Source organism: Gavia stellata, chromosome 3 (assembly GCF_030936135.1).
Source record: "Gavia stellata isolate bGavSte3 chromosome 3, bGavSte3.hap2, whole genome shotgun sequence".
In the NCBI taxonomy this organism is placed as follows: domain Eukaryota; kingdom Metazoa; phylum Chordata; class Aves; order Gaviiformes; family Gaviidae; genus Gavia; species Gavia stellata.
The window spans coordinates 39347069-39371123 of NC_082596.1; positions in this window are offsets into that span (position 1 = coordinate 39347069).

The following is a 24055-nucleotide window of genomic DNA, read 5'->3' on the forward strand; positions in this document are numbered from 1 at the left end:
CCTTGGGGTTTATTTTCTTAAATTTTAGCACTGCAGAACAGGAAATTGAGGTCTATAGACCATTGCTGTTAAAACTGATCAAAACACATAGATAATAGTTCTTAGCTGTCGAGCCACTGCAGAGCTATTTACCTTGATTTGTATTCCGGGAGAGATTGGAACAAATGAAAAATACTTTCTATATATTTTAAAGGAGGGTGATGTTCTGCTGCTGAAAGACAGGAAGGGGTAAGAAGTTGGCTTTACAGTGAGCAATTCTTCCTCTTCCACCACACAGTGTGGGTGCCAGGAGGGATGCTGAAGGCTTGTTCATTCCCCAGCAATACACAGAAAACACTCTACAGAACAGTCTGTTTGAGGATGAAGGTGACAGAAGAAGACTAACCCTTGTTAGCAGGATACACTGCATCCCAAGAGAAGGGTGGTCCTATTTCCTTCTTTTTAATGCGTTTAGGAAGATGAGTTCATTTTGCCTTCGTAGTTTTAACAGAGACATTTTAAAAGGCTTGGGAATGAAACTTTAACTAGGAGGTTCATTTTGTTTTGTGTTGTCACTGAACCAGCTGATTTTCCCCAACGGTTGAAGCAATTTCCAGATTGTAACAGGGGATGCCACACGCTAGCTAGATACTGAGCAAGCGCCTATCCAAAGAGTCGCTGCATTTCCAAATGCTCCATACCAGTGGGAGAAATTCAAGGAAGTACATATGTTGCTCCTAGTTTCCACAATATTTTGGGTGTGACTGACTAGACTCATATGTTCCCGTATTTCACCAGCAGATAAGTATTGGACTCGGAAACAATTCCACACTATCAATATGAAAGTGATGTGTGAAGCCAAGAACGCTATTACTTAAGATCTTGCCAACTACCCTTGATCAATAGATGAAGGTCAACTCACTCAAACACATATATCTATTCCTGATCAACCAGTTCTAGCTGCATAGATGGGAAATTGTTTATCAGTTAGGAGCTAATCTGCATATATTAAAACAGCAATGTTCCTCTTTACTGATAAATAAATATCCATCAATGTTGCAAGTGATAACGTTTACTTTGTGAGGAATTATTCAGTCTTGACTAAATCTATGAATGATAGCAAAGAGAAAGCAGTTCAAAACTCATCCAAAAGTGAACTTGTTGAGTAAAAGCATCTTAGTATGATATTTTGATGCACTTGTTCAGCAAGAAGTGACCAGCATGTCATAGCAGATAAAATCCGCCTTTCTTCTTCCTCTTGCAAATAAAGCTAAAAAATATTCTTTCAAAGAGAAGTCTGAAATTTGACTAAAAAGAAAATAATAGCTAAACCAAAACCCTTTGAGAGAAACTAAAATTATATGGGGAAAGGCTCCTTTCCTTTTTCATACTGTAGCAGATAAAAAGTAGAGACATTTGACCTTACAATAATTTTACTTTTGACAAGGATATGGAATTTCATGAAGCAAAATCACTAGCAACATAATTTGCCATTTGCAAGTTAGTACTGACTTGCCATTTTCTTTTCTCTCTTCTCTTTTTGCCTATACAGTGAAATGATGTCTCTGGCTCCTGTCACTTTCATCTTAAGCTTCAACAGGAATAAAATTCATGTATGGATCTTATACTGATGCTGGTTAAAGTGGAAGCAGTGGCAAAGGCCATAGTTTTCTACAGGTGCAGAATCATCCAAGGGGTTATTTCACTTTCAGTGGTCAGACCTTGTGGATTGTCTAGTTGTGTGTGGAACTGCACCAAACTCCATCACAGATGGCAGAAGGACCATGAGTTTCTGCTCCAGCATCATCGTATCAGGCATGGTCTCTCAGGTCAGCTGTCTTCTTCAGAGGAACAAAATAAAGTTTTCAAAGAAAAAGAATTGGTTTAAGTTAGTCAGCTCTGCTTCTCTGCTTGGCTCTGCAGATGCTGCACCAGAGAAGATGGCCATGTTCACACTGTTCTTTTAAGCCTTTGTCCTGTTAGAGTTGGTTTTGTGTATTCACACTTCATTTGAAGTCAATCACTCATGAATGCTGGTGAATGGCGAGACCTGCTCACTCCTCAGTATCAGAGGTAGGATTAGTTTGAACCAAAGAGGCTCCATACAGATGAGAATGTATGGCTTTTAACAAATAATCAATGCCCAAATTTTTCTGACAGCTTGGTAATGGGGGACCTTTGGCTTCGAAGACATGGAGCTGGAAAGAGCATTATATACCTTTATGATATGTGCTTTTAATCAAAACTGAGATCAGGAAATTGTTCGTTTACATAACCTTCATGACCTTCTGGTTTGTCAAAAGTGTTAGAATTTATGGACATTGAAATTTTCCAAGGCACTGAGGTAAGGTGATACTTGCTCTGTCTCAGCAGGCTTTGATATGAAGTAACTCAAGGTGTGGGGCAGTGGTCTAACAATGCCATACTTCTTTCTGTCATAACAGGTGGATTCACTTGTTTGATTTCTTCATTGAAAACATCTTTCAGCCTCAAAGTGAAGAACAGACTTGCATATCAGGTATATTTACTTCCTCTCCTTCTTGCTGAGGTGTATCTACAATGGCCTTTCCAGGAATCCAGGCCACTGTTGCAGTGGCTTGCTATTCCAATATGCCTTGGTCTAAAAGCAAGTGCCTGAGACCACCCTGAGAGCCATAGTTACCTGCTCTCCAACTTTAAAACCGAACATTAGTGGTTTTAATCCATAGAACTGAGAAATGCCTCACTTGAACAGAGGCCATCCAGCTTAAATTCTATGTACAGGTGTGCAGGGCTGATGAATGACAAAATTGCCTCTGTAGAGAGAGATGCAAAATATTTCTATATCCAATTGTTCAAAACTGATTATAGAAGCTACCTGTGGCTGCTCAGGGATTTTTGACTGCTGGACCAAGGAAGGAAACTACATAAGATGGCAAATGGGAGGTAGAAAAGGTAGTCAAAGATGTGTGATAAACTGCAGTTCTTATAGTTTTCTGGTTTATTACATTATGTAGTGTGTGTTTATCTGGTAGGGAGAACAGAAAACTAAGTATCATCCCTCAGTAAAACATTGTTCTGCAATACTTTATTTGAGAATTTCAGTAAGGCCAGTGAGACCTAAATAAACTCCAAAATGCCAACAGCTCATTCGTGGCTTGCCCTGGAATGTTATTAAAGTAGCATGAGCTTTTGATGTTTTTGTTTTATTAAGCAAAAAAGATGAGTGAACTATTGTTTCTTCTCATCCAAAATCCAAAGATTCACAAATCAAGGTTTGTTCAAGGTGTACAATAATTTCAAAAGGATGTTTCTCCTTAGTGAACACCTGATCTGTTCCTGTCTAAATTCATTTTTAAGCTGTGTCTTCCTGCTTTTTCCCAGTAGATAGTTTAAACTGGAGTACGCTCTGAAAGATTTTCACACTGCATGTGGGCTATTAGGAACTTTAGAGGGCAAGAGCTGATTATTGAATAGCCATGGATAATATGTCAGCTCCAGATGGAAAAGAGGAAAATAAATAGCAAAAATCCTCTGATGGAAATAATTCTTAAGTAGAGAGACTGGCAAGGATTATCTAGGAAAGAAAAACGTTTAGTCTTGGATGTTGGAAGTCATAATTTCACACTGTAACCACAAAGGAGTCTGTTTCTTAGCAGAACTGAGAAGCTGGCTTTCACCACTGCTGTAGTCCCCAGTTACAGAGGTGTGAAATGTTTACTTAGGAAGTGCAATTCTTCACAAATGACAATGCAAAACCATTCATACCTAAGAGAAAACCCCTTTTCCATACATGCGTGAATATATCTAAACCTCCTGGATTATCCCACTGGGTCTGATGCAGGAAGAAATATTTCCTGGACCGACCTCTTCCGTTGTGTCTCGCTGGGGACTTTGCCCCCATGGGTGGATTCTGATGTTGTTCCCTGTTGCTTCTGCTCCCGTTGGGGACTGCACTGAAACCCAGTGACAGGAGTGGCTGAGCCTGCGTACCATTGCACCATGGCACGGCCCTTCTCCTTCTCCAGTGCCATCTACCTTGGGGCCATGCTGGCTTTCTCCAGCCCTACTTCGAAGATGTTTTAACTGCAGACAAAGGCATTATCAATGGCAAAGACTGGTTCAAGTTTCAGTAAGACCACTGTCCTACTCATCTGTTTGCTTGAGACCTTTGAGAGCAATGACAACCCAACTGGCCTTGGATTATCCATTCATAGCAACATTTTGCCTCATAATTGAGTTAAACAACTAGTTATTCCTACAGCCAGAAAGCATGAACGGGATGATAAGGAAAGACTGATTTATGATTACTTGGTATCTGAAAGGTGTAGCATTCTATTTAACAAATAGTATTCCTCTAGATTGGAAAACATCATAAACACGTTGGAAAACCTTCAGCCCAGACCCATAAACCACATGTATTTTTTTAACATTTTAATTTAGCTATCTGTTTTGGATTACATAAATAAAAAAAAATGAATTCTGTATTTTCTTTCTAAATAAATCAATTCTGCTACATTGGAATTACCGATTAGATTGAGCATTAGGGAATGTATAAAACTGCATCTTTAACCGACACGACAACATTTCTCAATGAGAATCAAGCAGTTTGCAGTGACCTTCATGTTGATCAGTGGGGGGTCAGTACTGGCATTAAATCATTTTGATTCACAGATGAGATCAACATATTCATATTTGTTTGCCAAATGTGTATTTTAATTTAAGCTTCCTCTGATTGATGCATGTAATTTATGCTGCTTAGAACTAAGGCGTCATATTTTTCTTTTTTCCTAACTAACCGGGGGAGACTTTCTTGGAAACAGATAAAGGAAAGAGTCCAGTAATTTGTAGCAATGTGACTACAGCCACACATGTTCTAGAATTAATGTTCTTCATTAGGGTGAGGAGTATCAGCTGTATATATACATCAGGATTTTAATTAACTTGGTCCCCACAACAGGACACATGATTCAAACTGTTTTTCCTTTATTCCTTATTAGATTAAAAAAATACCAAACCAACATGATGTAAAGTTAAAACAGAAAAACAAAAAAAACCCAACCCCATGCACATGCAACAATAAGAAACAAAATCTAAGAGTTGCAGTCAAGGTCAAGAATATGTCTATAAGTCAGAATTAATCATTGGGAGTAACTTGGCAGTGACTGCTCACAGAGCTGTGCTCTGATGGAGAGGTTAGCAGTTCTACCTACCCTGCGTAGCCCAGTCTGCCACAAGGGTAGTGACTCATTCCTGGGATAGTTTAAATTCTTTTCACATATTTTTGGGATGGACACAATTTCATTTACAAGTGCCTTGTAATTGGTTACAAAAACTGCAACTGCTGAAAAAGAAGAAAGATTTGGACTCTGAGAAAGTGTATATTTTGAGAAAAAAATGACTAATCTTCTATAGAAAAATGTTTCCAAGGCCTATGAACCTTATCCATCAGCCACTTTCTCCACAACTGCAACATTTCCACAGATACTTTATAATGTAAAAAATTGCCACCGAGAAAAGAAAGCCCTTTTAAAGTGATGTGCGCAAGAGCGGGGCAGTGCATTTCATGCAGTCTCAAGTACGACACACATCAGACCCCAGATGGTTTTGCACGTTCAGGCAGTCACACATGGAGCTGGGTATTGGGTTAGGTAAAACTGGTGCTGACTCAATGTAACTCAATGGCTGGGAATACCGAAAGGGACTTACACGAGTGGATTCATCACTGCACTGCGCTGTGACGGATGGGCTGTCCTTTAAGCTAGCACTGAACACACTGTCGAGGGAAAAATGCATCTTATGCTGCAATTGACTGGTTCACATTTCACCTGACCTCTGTGTAACCAAACTGATGGTCAGATTTGCAGGCATGTTGGCTGAGGTTTTTGTATTTCACTGAGCATGAACTATATATATGAAAAAACCTGATGGGTGAACCTCCGTTGACTTAGCATTTCCATGAGTTTGAATACATAACTAAAGTCTGGATGCTTTTATGAACTCTAGTTGAACAACTAAGCAGGGATTTATGCATACGTGTGACTTCAGAACACAATTTTCAAGGTGGGCTAAACAGCTGTAGAATAGCTATTCTTCTTCCAGAAATAAATGCAGCTGACTGGAGACCTTATGCAGAACTGCCATTGCTTTTCAAACCCATGCTCTTCCGATTTTCTGTTGCTTCTTTATACAGTTCATCCTTTAGCTATGTAAATAAGGTTATGAAATTTGGAGGGGCAAATTTTGTTATGAAGTTTTTTGTACTTCTGCCTCCACTTTCAGAGAAGTAGGAATTCCAGATGAAAGAAAAAATTAAGCAGAAGTTAGTAAGATCTTTGAGGTCTGAAGTTTGGCTACTCATGTGCATTGACTAGTGTTGCTACCATTTGGTAAAGAATGAAAAAAAACTTGAGTTAAACAAAGTTGAACAGAGTTTCAGAAGCTTTCCTCCATCAGATTTTATTTGTCCAGGCTAGTAGCTTGGGTTTTGTTTTCTTTTTTTTTTGGGGGGTGTCCTCCATTTCTGAAATAAGGCCTATAGCCTATGCCTGAAATTGATTTTTTAAGGTAAGTATATGCATTGCATTTCTCCCATTTCTAATTACGTTTCTTAATTTCATCAAATGATTAAATGGCTGAAGTGGAAAAGCTGAGATTTTGGATGAAGGTATATCACTTACAAGAAAACATTTCTGAATATTCAGTTTGCATTTCCTTCTGATTTGACAAAGCCACTGAAAATCACAAGAACAGGGGTGATTTGCTTTTGGAGCTGTAGGAATGTGCAGCTGAAGAAATCTGGCCTGTACAGGCTTCTTGTCGCTCTATACTCTTCTACTGCTTTCTTAATCTTAACATCTGACCAGCATCCAACAGCACGTGAAGAAGCATGTCTGATGTGCTGTGTTTGTTCTCTCCTCCTTTCCCCAGAGGGTGAAGCTATAGGATATTTTTTACTTTTAAAAGTAACAAGAATGGTGATACATAATATGTATTATACGTCCTACCTTGAAGAGAGAGAAATAGGTAAACTCACATACAATGCCATACAGACTTCCCCAGAGTACACTTATTGCTGGTCAGAGGAAGCAAAGTCAGTGAGAAGTGCCTTGCTCTCAGAATGCAATGAGTTGCGTTTGATGCTTAGTGGTCTCAGACCAGCTCCAGAGAAGGTCCTCCCTTCCCTGCAAAGATGATCTTTAACCTTTCTATAGAAATTGTTACTGTGCTAGAAGACTATTTGTGTGAGCCACTAGCACAGAATTTACCTAATTTACATGATTTGTGTAATATTGTTGGTCGGAAGTCAAGGCAGAGTAAGCTGAACTGTTGCATCTTTTATGATTTGTACAAGAGCCCACGTTGGAACATGAATGTCTGCATTGGTGTGGCTGTGATCCTCACCTTTAACAAGGACTGAATCGCATCAGTGAGACGCAGTTTATTTAATTAATGAAATTCAGAAGACATGGGCAAAGTCTGCATGCAGCTAGATCTTCTGGAGTTAGCTTTAGCATAATTTTTGCCTTCTGACACAAATTCAGGCTGAAGTCTGACTTATGATTACATGCTTCCTACCCCATCTATTTTAGACATCCAAGATGTAATTCAGAGCACCTAGTATCCTAAATCCTTATACAATCAACGGAACAGGTATATTGCTGGAAAGAGGTAGATTTGATGCTAAAGTTGAGACAGATTCCCATAGCTCTGAAATAGTGGAAAATAGATATGCTATGCAGAGAAACATGAAGGATCCTAACATGCTGACAAAATATCCTAGAGATCTTGGCATAGACTCTTAAACAGCATAATCCTGTTAAAATAACACTACTCTTTGTTTGCTGTTTTCCAGTAAGTCTTCTTTATTTGTTTCTAGTATCTTAAACTGTCCTGTTAATCAGAGTAATAGAAAAGATGCCTTTTATCAGCCTGGAGCTGCTGGAACCAGCCGATACTTTAAATCTTTGCATTTCTGATAAAATGAGTTGTATATTTAAAGGAAAACAAATTACACAAATTATGTTTCACTATGTCACAATGATTTAGAAAACCACTTTGGATTATAAACTGTTTTTTTTTAAGAATAGGCATTTTGCTATTATAGCACATGTTTTCAGTTGGTAATAAGCAACTAAAAGCTATTTATTCTGGATTTAATACAAACATGTTTGAGGCTCATCTGACAACAGGACAGAGTCTTCATTTTATTCTAGGAGGATGATGCTATTCATTGTTTTGAGGGTAAGAAGAAATCTAACTGGGTGGTTATGTCTGTTACATAATAAATCAAGATGTTACAGTAAACCTACTGTACATCTAGAGATCTATGCCTGGAAGCAGATCCAGCAGTCAAAATCCAGGTCGCACACCCCCTTTGTTTGTGAAAATCACAGGCCATCAAAAAATTGCCTATTATCAAAGCCATTTATCAGCTGATTATTTCCATACCATTATTTCTTACACCGTTCCAGCCACCAGTAATACGGAAATATTGTCAAATATTTCTTAAAAAAAAGCCTCATGCTGTCTCTGCAGGTTGATCGGATGAGCTCTCTCTCGTACATTGGAAAGCTGACTACTTTCCAACAACTTGATTTCACAAATGGAAAAACAGCATCTGTTTTCCTGCAGCTCCACATATGGCTCTCACTGTTGCTGCACGGAGCTGAAGCAGGTAGCCCCCGCGAGCACGGCCCTCCGGAGCCCCGCTGCCCCCCGGGACTGGCCAGCGCTGCTCAGCTGAGAGGGACACCGGCTCCCCAGGCAGTTGGAAGCCCCTACTTCATCAGCATATGCGAAGCATCCCTCCCAACATCAACTTGTGGGGATAAACGCTCAAATGTGTATTTAGGGCTCTTGTGCTTGTCTTTTTGGTGTGGCAATTTCAGTATATCTACTCCAAGGCATGATTGCTCAAGGACTTTAGAAAATATCTAGCTGTTGTCAATGGAGCGTGAGGGGACCTCAAATAATTTGCAGGCAGGGTGGTGTGTGCATATGAAGAAAGGAAACAGAGCATCTATGCTAGAATTAAGATAAAATGCATTTACTTTTTCTCCACAGAGCATGATTATTTTTGGCTCTGTAATATATGCTATCCAGCAGCTCTTGCTGGTCCATTCGGAGGAGTTTGAAGCTGAAGTCAGATAAAAATATCCAGGCTTTTTTTTTCTTTTTCATAGGTTTTGGTAAGCATGTGTGCTTGTGAAGGTCAAGGGACTGGCAGTGTCAGAAATTGAATTTCTGAATACATCCACAGTCCAGGTATATTTCAGACAGATGCTCTCATTCTCAAACTGCCCTGCCAATGACCTTAACCCCGATTTGGAAGGACAACTCAATCTACTATGAAGAGGAAAGGTGATTTAGTCTCCAGCCATGCTGGCAGAGTCTTGGACCTCTCTGAACACAGTTTGTCATTTGTGCTGAAACATCAAATCATTTGGTAATGTGAATGATCTCCCACTAGCGATTAAACTGAGACTAATCACTAGCCTTTCCCTCAAAAATCTGGCTCTGAATAATCCCCAGTGATAAAATACAGTGTATTTCCCTCTCCATAACAAAATGTAATGCATAACTATCTGTTTAACCATCTATCTATACTATTGTTTCAGACTTCTTGAAGGCCAGACTCGGGGAAAAAACAGACTATTTTCTGTGGCCATTGCTGAAGACTGCATTATAGCAGGTTACAACTTGACAAAAAACTGATTAGTTCAAAGCTATTGTTCCTTTCTTCAAAGCACTTATCCACATCTTCAAACCCATTAACTGGGCCTCAAAATCCTAAAAGCAGTTTGGATCAAATCTAACAACACCAAATAACGGTACAGACTCTGGTGATGCGGCACTTCAGCTCACGGCATCAAAAGGCATCACGATCCAGGAGAAACACTGACATGTGGCTGCAGCAAGGTGTCTTTAAAAGGGAACAGAACAACCCTGAAAACTGGGTGAAGGCTGTCTTTGGGGGACAAGGGAGTAAATAAAGTAGATGGCTGCAGGCACCACAGGAGAGGGACGGCCAACAGTGCCTCAGAAATTACTTCAGAGAGACAGGGCCAACAGGTGGGTCTGGAGAAGGTGAAGGTAATCAGGTAAGAGATGAAGAAAGAGTAAACATGAAAAGAAAGTGGAAAGAAAAGGGAAGACAGAAGAAAAAAGAGAGAGGGAATAGAGGAAATAAAGCTGGTGAGAGGATGGATAAGGGGGAAAGATAGTGCCAAATGTGGTATTTAGAAAATCAGACATCTCCTCTGATCTCTTAGTATCAGCTGAAGGAAAGCAAAGCTCAGCGTGGTTTCGTTTGATACAGGGAAAAGGAACATCCTGTTACTGAAATCTGTGACAGGGCAGAGCATTATTCCACTCTCCTATGTCAGGAAAGAGCTGCTAGTGCTTAATCAGCCAGGGCAGACAGCAGACTGCGAGGCAGAGGGAGAAAGGGAAATGCCAGCTTGGCTGCTGGTTTGCAGGATGGTAAAACTCTTCATTTTCCGTAAAGTGGGGAGCTGAGATAAACTAGGTCTTACCATGGTTCCAGCCAGACCATTTGCTTGGCGTCTCATGTAAAGACTTGCTCTAACTTAGTGAATTGTGCGTTGTGAAGCAAATGCTTTCTGCATGCTCTGCAGACCTGGGGAAGACAAAAAGTCCACAGAAGCCTGACCCCAGAGGGAGTTTGGGTTTTAGGGAGTTTCACCCTCTCATATCTAGGAGATGGCAGAGTTTTCCTATCACTACATGAATATCTGGGTACCTCATTCAGAAAAATACTGGGACCTACACTGCAACTGAAAGTCCAGGAGGGAAGCAGAGTCCTGGCCATGCTCTGTGCCTGCCACAGACAGACACCGTGGCAAGCAAGCCTCAGGTGTTTGCTTTGCATGGTTGCTGAATATCTTCTCATGTACGGAAAGACTGATATATGGAAAATTACTTTGGAGTCATTTAATAGTTATCTTCGGCACTCGGAGAGTCAATGCGCTGTAAGGTAAACACAGAAATCCAACACTTCGCAGCAAATTTGCAGAATAGCACAAAAGATCATTGTACAGCTGCCCTCTAAGTGCCAAAGGTTCTGTTCATTTGATAATCTCAGTTGTGAACGTATTAGTAAAGATATGTTTTTATTTCCCTTGTGCTAGACATGGCAAAGGTAGACCATTCTTTCTGTGAGTCCACAGATAAAGTTCTTTGAAAAGAAAATATCCAAATCCTGTCAAATATAACAACTGCTTCTAGGAAAAGGACTGAAATATAAATGATGTAAAAACAGGCAATGTGACATAGGAAAAAAATCTGATCCCCCTTTTAACACCAAGGTCTGTGTTTTTATGTTGAATCAGGGTTCCATGTAGCGCTCCATTTCACTCAGTGAAATGCCACGGATGTATTTGAAATGAAGAGCAAAATTCCTCCCTCACAGAGCAGTAAATTTTCCAAGTGTTTGCAGTTTGTTCTTTTCAGATGGATGAAAAAAGGAGGGAATCCACCTCAGAAATTATTAGAATACTGTCACAGTATCATTCATCTTGGCAAAAGTTGACTGAGCAGATGATGAAGATCCACTTAACTTGGACTCAATCAAAGGTTTTGCTATTTTCATTTCACAGGCCAGATGTAGCTCATCACCAGTTGGAGCTGATTTCAGAAGAGGTGTTAGAGTTTGCTGGTCCAAGAGAGGATCTGATCCAGGCATCAAAGGGAGCCATGAGAGAACCGTGTGCTCTCCCCCCTGCTCGCAATTGTCTGCGGCGCCGGCTGCTCACTTCTGACAACGCCGCCCCACCATCCCAGAGCTAGGGCTCCTGCACTCCCCTCCTCAACACTTCCTTCCCTGTCCCAACTTACTGTCCTGCCGGCGGCCGGCTAAACAGCGCGGACTTGGTGCTTGCACAAAAGTGAGGAGGAATTGCTAATAAACGCAATCCTGCGTGCTGGGAAAATTAGGAGCCAGCTTCCTGCTGTGTGTTTGTTTGACTCATCCACGCCCATACGCTGAGCAAGGAGGTAGCTATCTCCTCGCCACTTCTCCTTCGTGGCTCTCAAACTTTTTCACTCTTTTGTGGGGAACCCATTCCAAGTTATCTCTGCAGCATCTGTTGCCTGGTCTTTCTGACCCGTGCAAGAAGCTTTGTTAGTCTAAAATGACTGAAATGTTTTATTGGTAATGCCCACAGCACTCAAGATGCAAAAGGTTCAGCAATACCCCAGCAGGATGTAAAAACTGTGTGAAAATTTTTTCTTACCCTGTCTTATGTCCTCCAAAAAAAAGTGTGCCTGAAACATTATTGATGCCTATTCTCCCCTATTTCTATCACTGATTCTAATCACAGTTCAGTAAATCTCTTGAAAATGAAAGCCCTTGCAAGCAGTGATAAAGAAATAATGTCAATTATTGTGGTATTCATGTAGTACAGCTTTGTTTTGTTAGGCTACGATTCAGCCTTGTACAGAACGTCCACCAGCGACCCAGGCATGACATTGTGAACTTCAGAAGCTAACTGGAATTTCTCTGGGTTTTACATTTTTTTCCTGACACTTCAAACAGGGTGACTCTTCTCTCTCTCGTAGGTTTTCTGTGAGTGGCTCATGGGATTCTCCGACACATTTGTAAAACTTTGTCAGCATTAGCAACTCAAAGCTTTCTATCTAATGTTTCCTCTATTTCCAGTCTCTGGCTTGATAATCTTAAAGTGACTAACCAGCAGAGCAGGAAAACTTCATAAGGATGCTGCAGTCAAACAAACCAGCGAAATAGTCGTTTGGGTTTTCCAGCACATTTCCAGCCCAGAACTATGCTGGGGTCAAAAACTGTAGTCCAGTTGCAGACTTTATAAGGTCAAATCTCTGCCTGGTCATGAAAACAGACTACGTGTTCGTTGCTTGAAATGTTCTGTTCCGACGAAGATTCTTCAAATTCACCATCTCCAAGTGTGTGAAAGGATGAACCAACTGAAATTCCCATTGTAACAGTACATTATAGGATATTAGAACAGCAAATGTATTTATCAATGTCAGTTTTGTGCTCCTCCTTTCACATTTCTTCATTTTTTTCCTTACCATCATGCCAATGACAGCAACCAATAAAACATTTAAAAAACAAAAAAACCCACCATTGCCCCAGCAATCACCATTTGGAACATTTTCATAAATGTTCTTTTCAAGACATGCCCTACTCAATGAAATAGATGCCTGAAATCATGCATACTTCAATGTATTTCCTTTTCACATTCCTTCTGGACATGTATTTATATGCCAACTCGTCTTCATAAATTTCATACTGGCCTTATAATAGCACAAATTAATGATGCCACTAGAAAAGAACTCAGCTGCTTTCAAAGGAGCAATAATCATGTCAGAGGTGCAGTTGGCATGAAGATGATTGAGTTGCACCTCTTCTCTGAGATATTTTCAGGGATGAATCATCCCTTACATAACATATAGCAATGGACAAATTTTCCATGTTACTCTGATACCTCATGCCATCACATTTAATTGTGTAACAGTCAATCACTATCGCATAAATTTGCTTCCTCAATGATTTGTTGTAAGACCGTGGTAGATGTATTTTCTGTAAGCTGATTCGAGATTTTAGGAGACACACATCTGACACTACACTGAATTGCAGGAACTGCAAGATAGCAATACACCTTTCTGGAGACAAAGTCTCCTGAGTTTTTGGTGTGAGCTAACTGGAACTCCTCTCTTGAACATTAACTCCTCCATTGTGAACAATTAAAGGGGGAAATTATAGGCAATAAATACTGTAAATAAAAGGACCTTATTACACACCTTGCCTAACAGACCTTTTCATATTCTCATATATCAAAGATTTGCTTTACTGCTTGTGGCATTTTTCAGGTTATGCCTTGCATCTCTCTTTAAGAGAAATTTAGACTAATTATTCATCTAATACTGCAAGCTGCATACACTCTCCAAAACCCCCATGCTTTTCCTATACCATAGTACAGATATAGCATTGCCAAAGTGACACAGACTATTATCAGACATTCAAGTCAGTCTTTTAGAGAATTCTTTGGATTACTTAGTATTTTAAAAGACAGAGTTCATTTTAATACCACGAATACCTTACTGAAGTTTTTCATTGTGGACTCTGTTGAAGAATGAAATTAAAGCAGCAATTTAAAACCAATATTTTTATATTAAGTTGTTCTTATTCAAGTGGGTTCCAAACCTGGAAACGTCAGGACCATTGACCTTCATCAGAAAAATATTTTCAGTAGAAAACTGTAGATCTGGCACGGTGCATCAGGCTGCTGCTTCACACAGTGCTTCACAGAGTATGGAATATCTATAAACCACCCACTCTTCAGGGCTGATAACACTTCAGTGCATGACACCCCAGTATGCCAGGGAGTGGAGAAGTGGGTTATATCTACACTGACTTTAACCTGACTTAGAGTGATTCATCCCATTTAACTTTAGACACATAACTGAACCAACTAAGTTAGCAATCTAGGTGCCCTACAACTTAGGTTTATTAGGTTTTTGCTGGTGCATTAAGATTCACACCCCTGAGCTGCTTCTCCACCTCCTTCCACTGAGCCTAATTTACCTCAGTGAGGTGCCAAAAGCTACATGGGATAAATTAAATAACTAAAATTTAATTACATCATTTTGAAAAAACATAAGACCTGCAACTATTAAAGGACAATCTCTGTAAATAGAAGAAATATCAGATCTTAGCTCCTCTGATGACAAGGATAGTTGATTAGGCTTTTACTAGCATTGATATTTCAAAATCTTCAACAGATACCAGGTTCTTTCTATCAGAGGAGAAGGGTGCACACACACATTACCTGATATATTTCACTCCCTTCTAATATATTCCACCCCACTTACAACTCCACAAAAGGTCAAGAATGTCATCTAGTCCTGGTAGACATTTATTCTGTGATAATGATTTTAACATAAACCTTTACTGAATGGATTCTGCATAGAGTTTGTTCAAGAGAAGGTTTATCTAAGCCAGAACAATGCTGAAGAAGGGAAAGTTAACCTACATAACATAGTATGCAGTTAAGGAAGAGACCATAATTTTGGAAACAACTCATATGTACATGTAGTGGGTTGACCCTGGCTGGACACCGGGTGCCCATGAAAGCAGCTCTATCACTCCCTCCTCAGTTGGACAGGTGAGAGAAAATATAACGAAAAGCTCATGAGTTGAGATCAGGACAGGGAGAGATCATTCACCAATTACTGGCATAGGTACTCGACCTGGGGAAAATTGATTTAATTTATTACAAATCAAATCAGAATAGGATAATGAGAAATAAAATCAAACTTTAGAACACCTTCCCCCAACCCCTCGCTTCTTCTCAGGCTCAACTTTACTCCCAGATTCTCTACCTCCTCCACCTGAGCGGCACAGGGGATGGGGAATGGGTGTTGCAGTCAGTTCATCACACATTATTTCTGCAGCTCCTTCCTCCTCAGGGGGACAACTCCTCACACTCTTCCCCTGCTCCAGCGTGGGGTCGCTCCTATGGGAGAGGGACTTCTCCAGTATGAGTCCTTCCCACGGGCTGCAGTTCTCCATGAACTGCTCCAGCATGGGTCCTTACCATGGGGTGCAGTCCTTCAGGACAGACTGCTCCAGCGTGGGTCCCCCACGGGGTCACAAGTCCTGCCAGCAAACCTGCTCCAGCATGGGCTCCTCTCTCCATGGGTCCACAGGTCCTGCCAGGAGCCTGCTCCAGCGTGGGCTTCCCACAGGGTCACAGCCTCCTTCAGGCATCCACCTGCTCCGGCGTGGAGTCCTCCATGGGCTGCAGGTGGATATCTGCTCCACCATGGACCTCCATGGACTGGATGGGGACAGCCTGCCTCATCATGGTCTTCACCACAGGCTGCAGGGGAATCTCTGCTCCGGCGCCTGGAGCACCTCCTCCCCCTCCTTCTTCACTGACCTTGCTGTCTGCAGAGTTCTCTCTCACATATTCTCACTCCTCTCTTCTGGCTGCTGCTTTTTTCACCCTTCTTAAATCTGCTATCAGAGAGGTGCTACCACCGTCACTGATGGGCTCAGCCTTGGCCAGCAGCGGGTCCGTCTTGGAGCCGGCTGGCATTGGCCTTATTGGACATAGGGGAAGCTTCTAGCAGCTTCTCACAGAAGCCACCCCTGTAGCCCCCTGTTACCAAAACCTTGCCACGCAAACCTAATACAGTAGGATCTTCTCCCTCTTACAGAAAAACTAAAGTCAGAAAAAGTTTTGCATTTCACTTAAAACATAATATTGTGAATTGTATTTAGAATCTGAAATCTGCTAGAATGTATTTCCCCTTCCACTGTGAAGTTTCAAACTGTGCGAAACATTTCCCTTCTCTCCAATTGTACTGCGTATGCACTCAACATGCAGTTTAGCTGCAGCCTATGTGATCTCAGCCTCCAAGCAGAAAGTCATGCTGTTCTTAACTGGAACTGTATGAAAGGCTACCATATATTGAACTTTTCCCTTGATACATTCCCTTTTCCTGCCAAAATTTTTGTCCAGATAGAGTTTAAGGATCTTGAAAATCTGCCTAGAAATTCCAGATGTTTGGCAGCCTGGCTGGGGTAACAGCTCTGCCTGGGACACGCTGAACATTCAGAAAACTTGATTGTGTCTGCTGTGGACATGAACGTCAACCCTGAAAGATACGTCGGATATGGCTGACATTCTGGAACACATCCATCAATGGTACAGCTTGCGCTCAGAAGACAAGATGGCCAAACTGTGTCCAAGTCTCCAGGGCTTCCTTTTGTACTTCACACTTAAAACGACCTGTGCAATAAACATTGTCTTACCAGCTTTCCCTGGAGCTTGGTTGTTACAGCATTGTCAAGGGCATGTAGTTTGATTCCCATCAGTTTGGGGAACTCAGGTTACCCATTGCACAGAATGTGTTCAAGGCTTCTGGCTTTTCTGTTTGGCCATTCTGACATGCCCTGTTGGGTTGACATGTCCGAATTGCTCAGAACACAGCTACTGGACCTGACCCGACAAGGGCTTCTGCTCCACTTTGCCAAACTGGGCTTCAGAGAGCACCAGCTCGTGAGGCAGTTCTGGGCACCCTCAGAAACAGAAAATATATAAAATGGGGATATTTCTGAACAAAGAGGGAGGTGTGTAGCCAACACAGACCTCTCCAGTTTAGAGCCTTTGCACAGCAGGCTTTAATATCAGCTTTACATCTGCACATCTGGGGTCTCTTTAGACCTAGACCTTCCAGCAAGGACCTAGAGAGTCTGACAGAGGCAAGAGAAAAGTCTCCTAGGAATGACACTGTTAGTGAGAAAAGGTATTTTGTGTTCATATTTTCTGCACGATTTCTTCTGGGTCAATGTACCTTTGAGCGAAGGGCCTGAAGAAGGCTCTGGCACCACTTTACACTTAATGTCTGAATTCACCCCTTGTTTGATATTGTGGCAAACACATGAAAGTCAAAGTACTTGTTCACATGTGAGCCAGCGTGAAATCAAGGATGTGGACATCCATTCTGAGGGACTGTATACAATTTTCGACTGATTGAGTCAGTAAGAATTTGGACTCGCAAAAAAAATTTATTCCACCCTCATGAAGATCCAAACATACACCTTTACCTGCCTTTTCCAGTGCCACTTTGCAGAGCAGCACATCAGGTTTAGTCTTATGTTTTTACAAGAGATCTTAGCAAACCTGAGTTGTTCAATGTACATGGGACTATGTGTCAAATCTTTTCTATATCTCTCTGGATAAGCAGAGAGAATTGAGGTGAAAGCTGGTTACAGAAGACATCTGACAATAACTCATGTTCTGGGAACTTACATAAAACAAAAAGCAAACCAGTAAACAGTTTCTCCACTTTTAAGATGCTTCCAAATTAATAGACAATTGCCTTGGCTGACCACAGGCAGATTTCTTTGGTAGCTTGCCCACAAAAACAATCCAAGAACAATTAGTGCTAGTAGATGGACAATATTTTTCTAAAAACTGTTAGTTGAGGGAACAATCATGCTTCTAACAAATGACCAATATGACTTTACATTCGCTGTTTAAATAATCCGGTATTCATTTCCCTGCTGTCCTCCCATGGCAATCCTCTCCCTGCTGACGGGAAGCTAATGCATGTCAGCAGTTCTGTGAATAAAAATAATCTTTTTTTTTAAAAAAAACCCATAAATTAGAACAGGATTATGTATTTTCACTATAGTGCTTTCGGCTCTGTAGTGATGTAGTGAAACTCAGTAACTTTATTTTTATGTCTTAGTGGATGTTCTTGTATGCAGAAAACTTCCTAGCTTCCAAATATTATGGATTTGCTGGCTTTTAGTGCATTTCTTGACAATGCAATCAATCTTTCAACCAGTTTGTTGGGGTTTTTTAGCAAGAAATGGAGCCTTTTTAAAGGAAAAGAAAAAAGAAACCTGATTTGAGGTCTGGATTCACACACAATTTTCTATGGGGTAAGAATGAGGAAGGACAAAGAGCCTGAGTGACAGCTGTGTTATCAGTTGTGGAAAATGGGCTACTCTTGCTAGACAGTCCAAAGCCAACTGTTAAAGTCTTCCTTAGTCTTAACCTCCCATGGCACAGAAACTGAACGTTTGTCTATAAGCAAAGGTGGGTTATTTGTTTCATGTATCCTCTCTTCTTGAACACTCTATTTCTTTGCTTTTTTATCCCCTTTTGTTCTTTATAGTCTGTCAGTTTAATCAATATATTTTTAAAAAATTGTAATAGTTTCTTTGTGCACATATATCAAAACTTCAAGTATTTTTTCCTTTATTACAAACTTCCTCATTAAAAAGAAAAACAGTAATGCTCTTTGGCATTCCAGCCTCCCCATGTGCCCTGCGAGACATCAGGTATTTCTATCCCTGGTTTGTGGAAGTCTGCACAAACAGGGAAGCTTGCACTTGGGATCTGATATGAGGTGCCCAGTGTTTATAGTTTTAACCAAGTTTTCCATATTCCAAACTGAGCTTAGGGTCTTAACTCAGAAAGCATTGCTTTGGCAACCTATCAGCTACACTTAGTTAAGCAAGAGTATATACAACATTGTTATTCAAGAATTGGAAAGAATTGATTCCTTTTCTCTTTCTGAAGAAAATTTGCATTAAATCTCTAATGTGAATATTATTCAAAAGAGCTGATTTTTTTTCCTCGGAAAAATAAAAGTGCCTATGAATATTTGTCACATATTAAATATTTTCCCCTCAAAATTCCAAAATAAAATTGCCGTTATGAAAGGCTTACTGAAGCCAAAAAGCATTCAGTTGGTTTTTTTTAATTGAAGGCTAGAACTCAGATAGTAAGGCGTGGAGTTTTTTAATGAGTTTTTTTGTCAGAGATTTGACTCTGACAGCTAGGGGCTAGGTAGTTAACTGCTTTTAATCATATTGTTCTCACAACTTGTGTCAGCATTGCCTAGAGCTACAGAAAGCTGCTCAGTATTGTAGATATTGAGATTCGAGTAACCAAAAATCAGTGTAAAATGTGAACAAAACTACACCAATGTGGATTTAGACAAAAGGAGATGGGCGAGGGTAACCTCTCACTTACCCTTTACCCCCTAATCTGCAAATAGGAGGGGGAGGTGGATGTAGTATGGGCATCATTAATGGGCAGAAGTGCATCTGATTTACAGAAGCAAAGGTAAATGGAGGTGGGGGGACGTGGTAGAGGGGAAGACAAGGAAGCCAGAACCCAGCTGCTGTGTAACCATGGGCAACTACACGGACTCACAGGGAATTTCAAAGGAGCTAGCACAACTGTCTTTGGGGTCTGCCAAGGAGCCAGATGCTGGTGTGGAATGATATTTTAGACTGTTTGCCATACTGTTTTCAGAATTCTACCTGATCATCTTCCCATCTCCTTTGGAAAACCCAGTGGTGTGTTAATTACCAGCTTCATAAAAGAAAAAAAATGTCCACAGTAAGCTTAGTGAGTTTACAGAACTTTTGCCGAAATGCAAGACAAAGCATGCTGGACTATCTGGAAAAACAGAAAAGTGCATTGTTACGATCAGTATGTTAAAATTCATCAGCAATGCACAACATTCATGGCCTCTTTGATTAAAAATGAGGTTCCTTCTTTCTGTAACACCCAGGGATTTTCATTAATCAAAATTAAGATCTTACCTGCAGCTACTAAAAGCAGCAGCTGGCCTTTCTTTTGGTATAGCTATATGGCCTGTGACGTGTTCTTTCCTTACTTCTCATTTCTAGGGAGGCAACACATACCTGCTCCATCTTCCCTTCCTCTGAAAACCCTCTGACCACTGGAGAAATACGAGGGTCCTGTAATAATTCATGGCTAAGTCGTTCCGATGAGAAGGGTAAGCTGAAGGTACAGATTTGCAATCGGTAGATGCCTGTCTGTTGATTAGATATAACTGTGTTTTTATTTCTGTCTCTTCCAGATTAGAGGATATAAAAGCAGTCACCTGTCAGCCCAATCCAGCAATGAAATTCAGCAGCCTATTGTCCCAATCACTGCTTTCAATCACTCTAAACGGTCTCCAGAGACAATCATTATTATAGGACATGTTCCTAAGAGTAGATAAATGGAGCTCAACCTGCCAGCCTGCATAGGGAAAGATGGACAGTCTTGGCCAAAAATATGAAAGGGCCTGGAGCTTTATTGACATTTACATCAAAAATAGTTAGCAATGAAAGCAGCTGTTGTGGAGAGCTTTCACCACAACGTGTTTGGAATATGCTGTGAATTGAAATACAGACCTCCTGACAAGCAATTTACCTTCTGTCATTCTCCATGTGCTTGCAGCATTACTGGGTACTTGCTGTGATAGCCCACTTAAAGCTGCACATGTGTACAGTTTGGATGAAAGATTAACTGCAATTTGAGGCAGGAAGTAACGAATTGTGGAGTGTCATTCATAATGGCCAACATTGTCATCTGCAGGGTGACACCACAGCAAGAAGGTGCCTCTGTTGTGACGAGCTTATAGATTCAGATGTCATTCATCCTAATGAAGATCTGCCTACAGTTCTAATAAGCAGAGTGTGAGACAGCTCAGGATTATAAGCATTAATCTGCCTTGTTTGTTGACATTAACATGATGACTAAAATGCCATTATGCAGGAAATTCTTTCTAAAGCTATTAAAAAGGGGCAATCTTAATATGAGTATTACAGCCCAGAACAAAAGATGTGCCAGGAGTTAATTTCCATGTTTACTCTTGTCATTTTCTACACCGTACTGATTTTTTTTCTCCCCTAAATAACTTATGCTGCACAAAAGTTTTTGCTATTTCATGAACACAGTACCACTTATCAAAGCTGAAATACAACCCACATGCTGGTTTCCCCTAATGCAAAGGTAAATCCATTATCCCCCGGTGCTAATAGCAGGTTATGTAAAATAGAAATAATACGATAAATATTTAGCTGATATTTTGTAAGAATAACAAAACCAAATCATGCCAAGCACACTTAAAAGGAAGACTTATGATAACATTTAATTTAAATAATTGACCTAATATGTAAGTAGATTGGATTTTCTTTTCAGCCACACAAATAAGCCATTTTCAAGATGATGTGGTGCTCTTGAGTATGGGGGTCAATGGAGAACTGCCAAGGCTGATTTTTCCACAGACATCAAGACTCTTATAAGTCATTATCAACTGGAATTGAAATAAATCTGTGTGTAAATCTCTGTTTAAAGAGGGCTAGAAGAAGGTTATTAAGGATTTTGATCTTTATCCCTGCAGAAGTGGATGACATATATAAAAATGGATTTGTGTGCCTGTCTTTGCAACTAAGCTTAAATATAATTTGCTATCTGAAAACTGTATTCACTAGCAAAATCCAGACAGCAATCGAGTATACTCAGATATGGGATAAACTATTTTCTTTCTAGATGCACCTAAGAGACTCAGGGGACAGGTTTTAAAGGACAGTGATGCAGATGCAGGATCTCTTTGCAGTTGTAGATGCTTAAGCATCGTTTTTTTTTTTCTTTTTATGCCTAGTTCTTAAAACCAACTTGAAAATTCTTAATTCTTAATTTATGTAAGACAGGTTTCACCAGAACATGGATATTTTTGCTGTCTGGATGTGGAACAAATTACACTCAGCAGTAAGAGATTTGGGTTGGGGATAGGTTAGTAAAAAATCTTCTAAAAAGGTTAATCAAAATCTAGTGGCAGCTGTTACCTTTGTTATGTGTCAGTGGAGAATGAGGTGAAAGATTTATCTTGACATATGTTTGCCTATATCAATGGATGCAGGTGAAGCAATTTAAAAACAAGGACGACCTGGGAGACATGCTGAGGGACAAGGAGAATATGCACTGTGACTTCTTAGTCTTTTATATCTCCGCAAAATGGACAACACTAAATAGTCATATGTACCAGAGTCCAGCAAGAAAGGAGTGGGAAGTAAATCCATGCTATGTGTGGGACCACTGTAGGCTGCTTCTAATGAGAGCTGGGACGTGGGAGCCTTGTTGTAATTCTGGGAGTTAGTGACTGAAAACAACATGCTACAGCAAAGCTGGGCATGGATTTTCATTTTTCCTTCTCACAGGGACTCTTTTTACTACTAAGCCATGACACCTTTAGAAAGGTCCTTCTGTTACACTAACCTAAGCACAGCTGAAAGGGAAACTAAAATTGCCAAAGGGTGCATTTATTCCATGGGAGGTCCAGCTTCCTTCAGGAGGTAAAAGAAGCACCCATTTAAGGTGAAGGATAAACTGCCAGTTTATGTCAGGTTTATTTTTGGCCTACAGGCCAAGTCTAGTATTGCAGCTAAAAATGATAAAGGCCTTCAGACTGGGAAGTCACTGGACTCCAAACACAGTAAGTGGGATAAGTGGGGTTTAAAAGGGACACTGCTCGAAGTAAGGAGCTGCCAGAAGTCAGCAAGGGCATGGCGCAACATTTTAAACCCAGACAAATAAGGGAATACTACTGACGGGAATAATCCTAAGTATCAGGTTATGGAAATCTCTCATGAAAGCAGGGATTTGGTGTCCTCTCAAGCAGTCAAGCAGAGCACAGCTTTATTAAATGACAGGACCTGGAGCAAGTGGCACTTCCCTCCTTCCCTGCTTCTGGGGCAGCATAGAAACTGGCACATGGGTGGCTCAGGTTCATCACACTTCCTCTGTTTGGCGGGTCCCTAAACTCCCCCCAAGCCTCTTGGTGGGTCAGGGTTTTTGGTGTGGACACCAAGTCTCCCTGTGGACGCATGGGGCTTTTTTAGCAGGTGAGAGCATCGTTTCAAAGGAGAGGGTTGTGCAGAATGGTCTGAGCTGCCAGGCGTGAAGCTCCCTCGTGCCAGGGACCAGCAAGAGGGCAATGAGGAAAGCCCAGGGGGGAGGCGGGGGCTGGCCCCTGCCTGCCTCCCATTGTCCATACGGGCTACGCTCCGAGGGTCTGAAGCACAAGGCAGCACACACGCAGAGGCACCCTGCGCTGCTCGTTGTCTTCTCTGTCCCTCCGCGGTGTGAATCCCCTGGCAGCACTGCCGGCAGTCCCCGCTGGCTGTTTCAGCTGGGTGGGACTTCTGGTTCAGCTAGCACTAACTCCCTGACATATTTCTGACTAGAGATATGCTCAGTCCCCAGGGGAACGTACCTCAGAGAGCAGCTGTTTGCTGCTTGTCCTACCCCCTGCACCAGCTGCACATCTCCGGAGCACCAGACGCACACAGGAGCTTTCACGGTGTCTACGCAGTGGGCTGAAACAGCACAGTACTGAACCATTTTCCGGCTCTATTTGAACAAGGCTACTATTCATTTCTTAAGCCTGCGTCAGGTAGATGAGGACAGCACACAGTTACAAGTTCAAGTCTTTCTGAGAGAATCTCCCTCTTGCAAAACACTGTGCTCCTTCATGGTGGTACTTGGCTATGGCGTGGGAAGTGTCCCGGAGGTAAGAGTGAAACACCAGCTGGAGCGGTGCTTCTAGACCTTCTCAAAACTATCTCAATTACATGGCCACAAGAGTTACTCCAGCACAGAGAAACCCTGCATCTAAACTGATATGCGCGTGTATGCCCATACCAGGGTGTGCTTGGAAGCACACTGTGCATTTTGCGAAGCCTCTGCACACAGGTAGCCCTTCTGTGGAA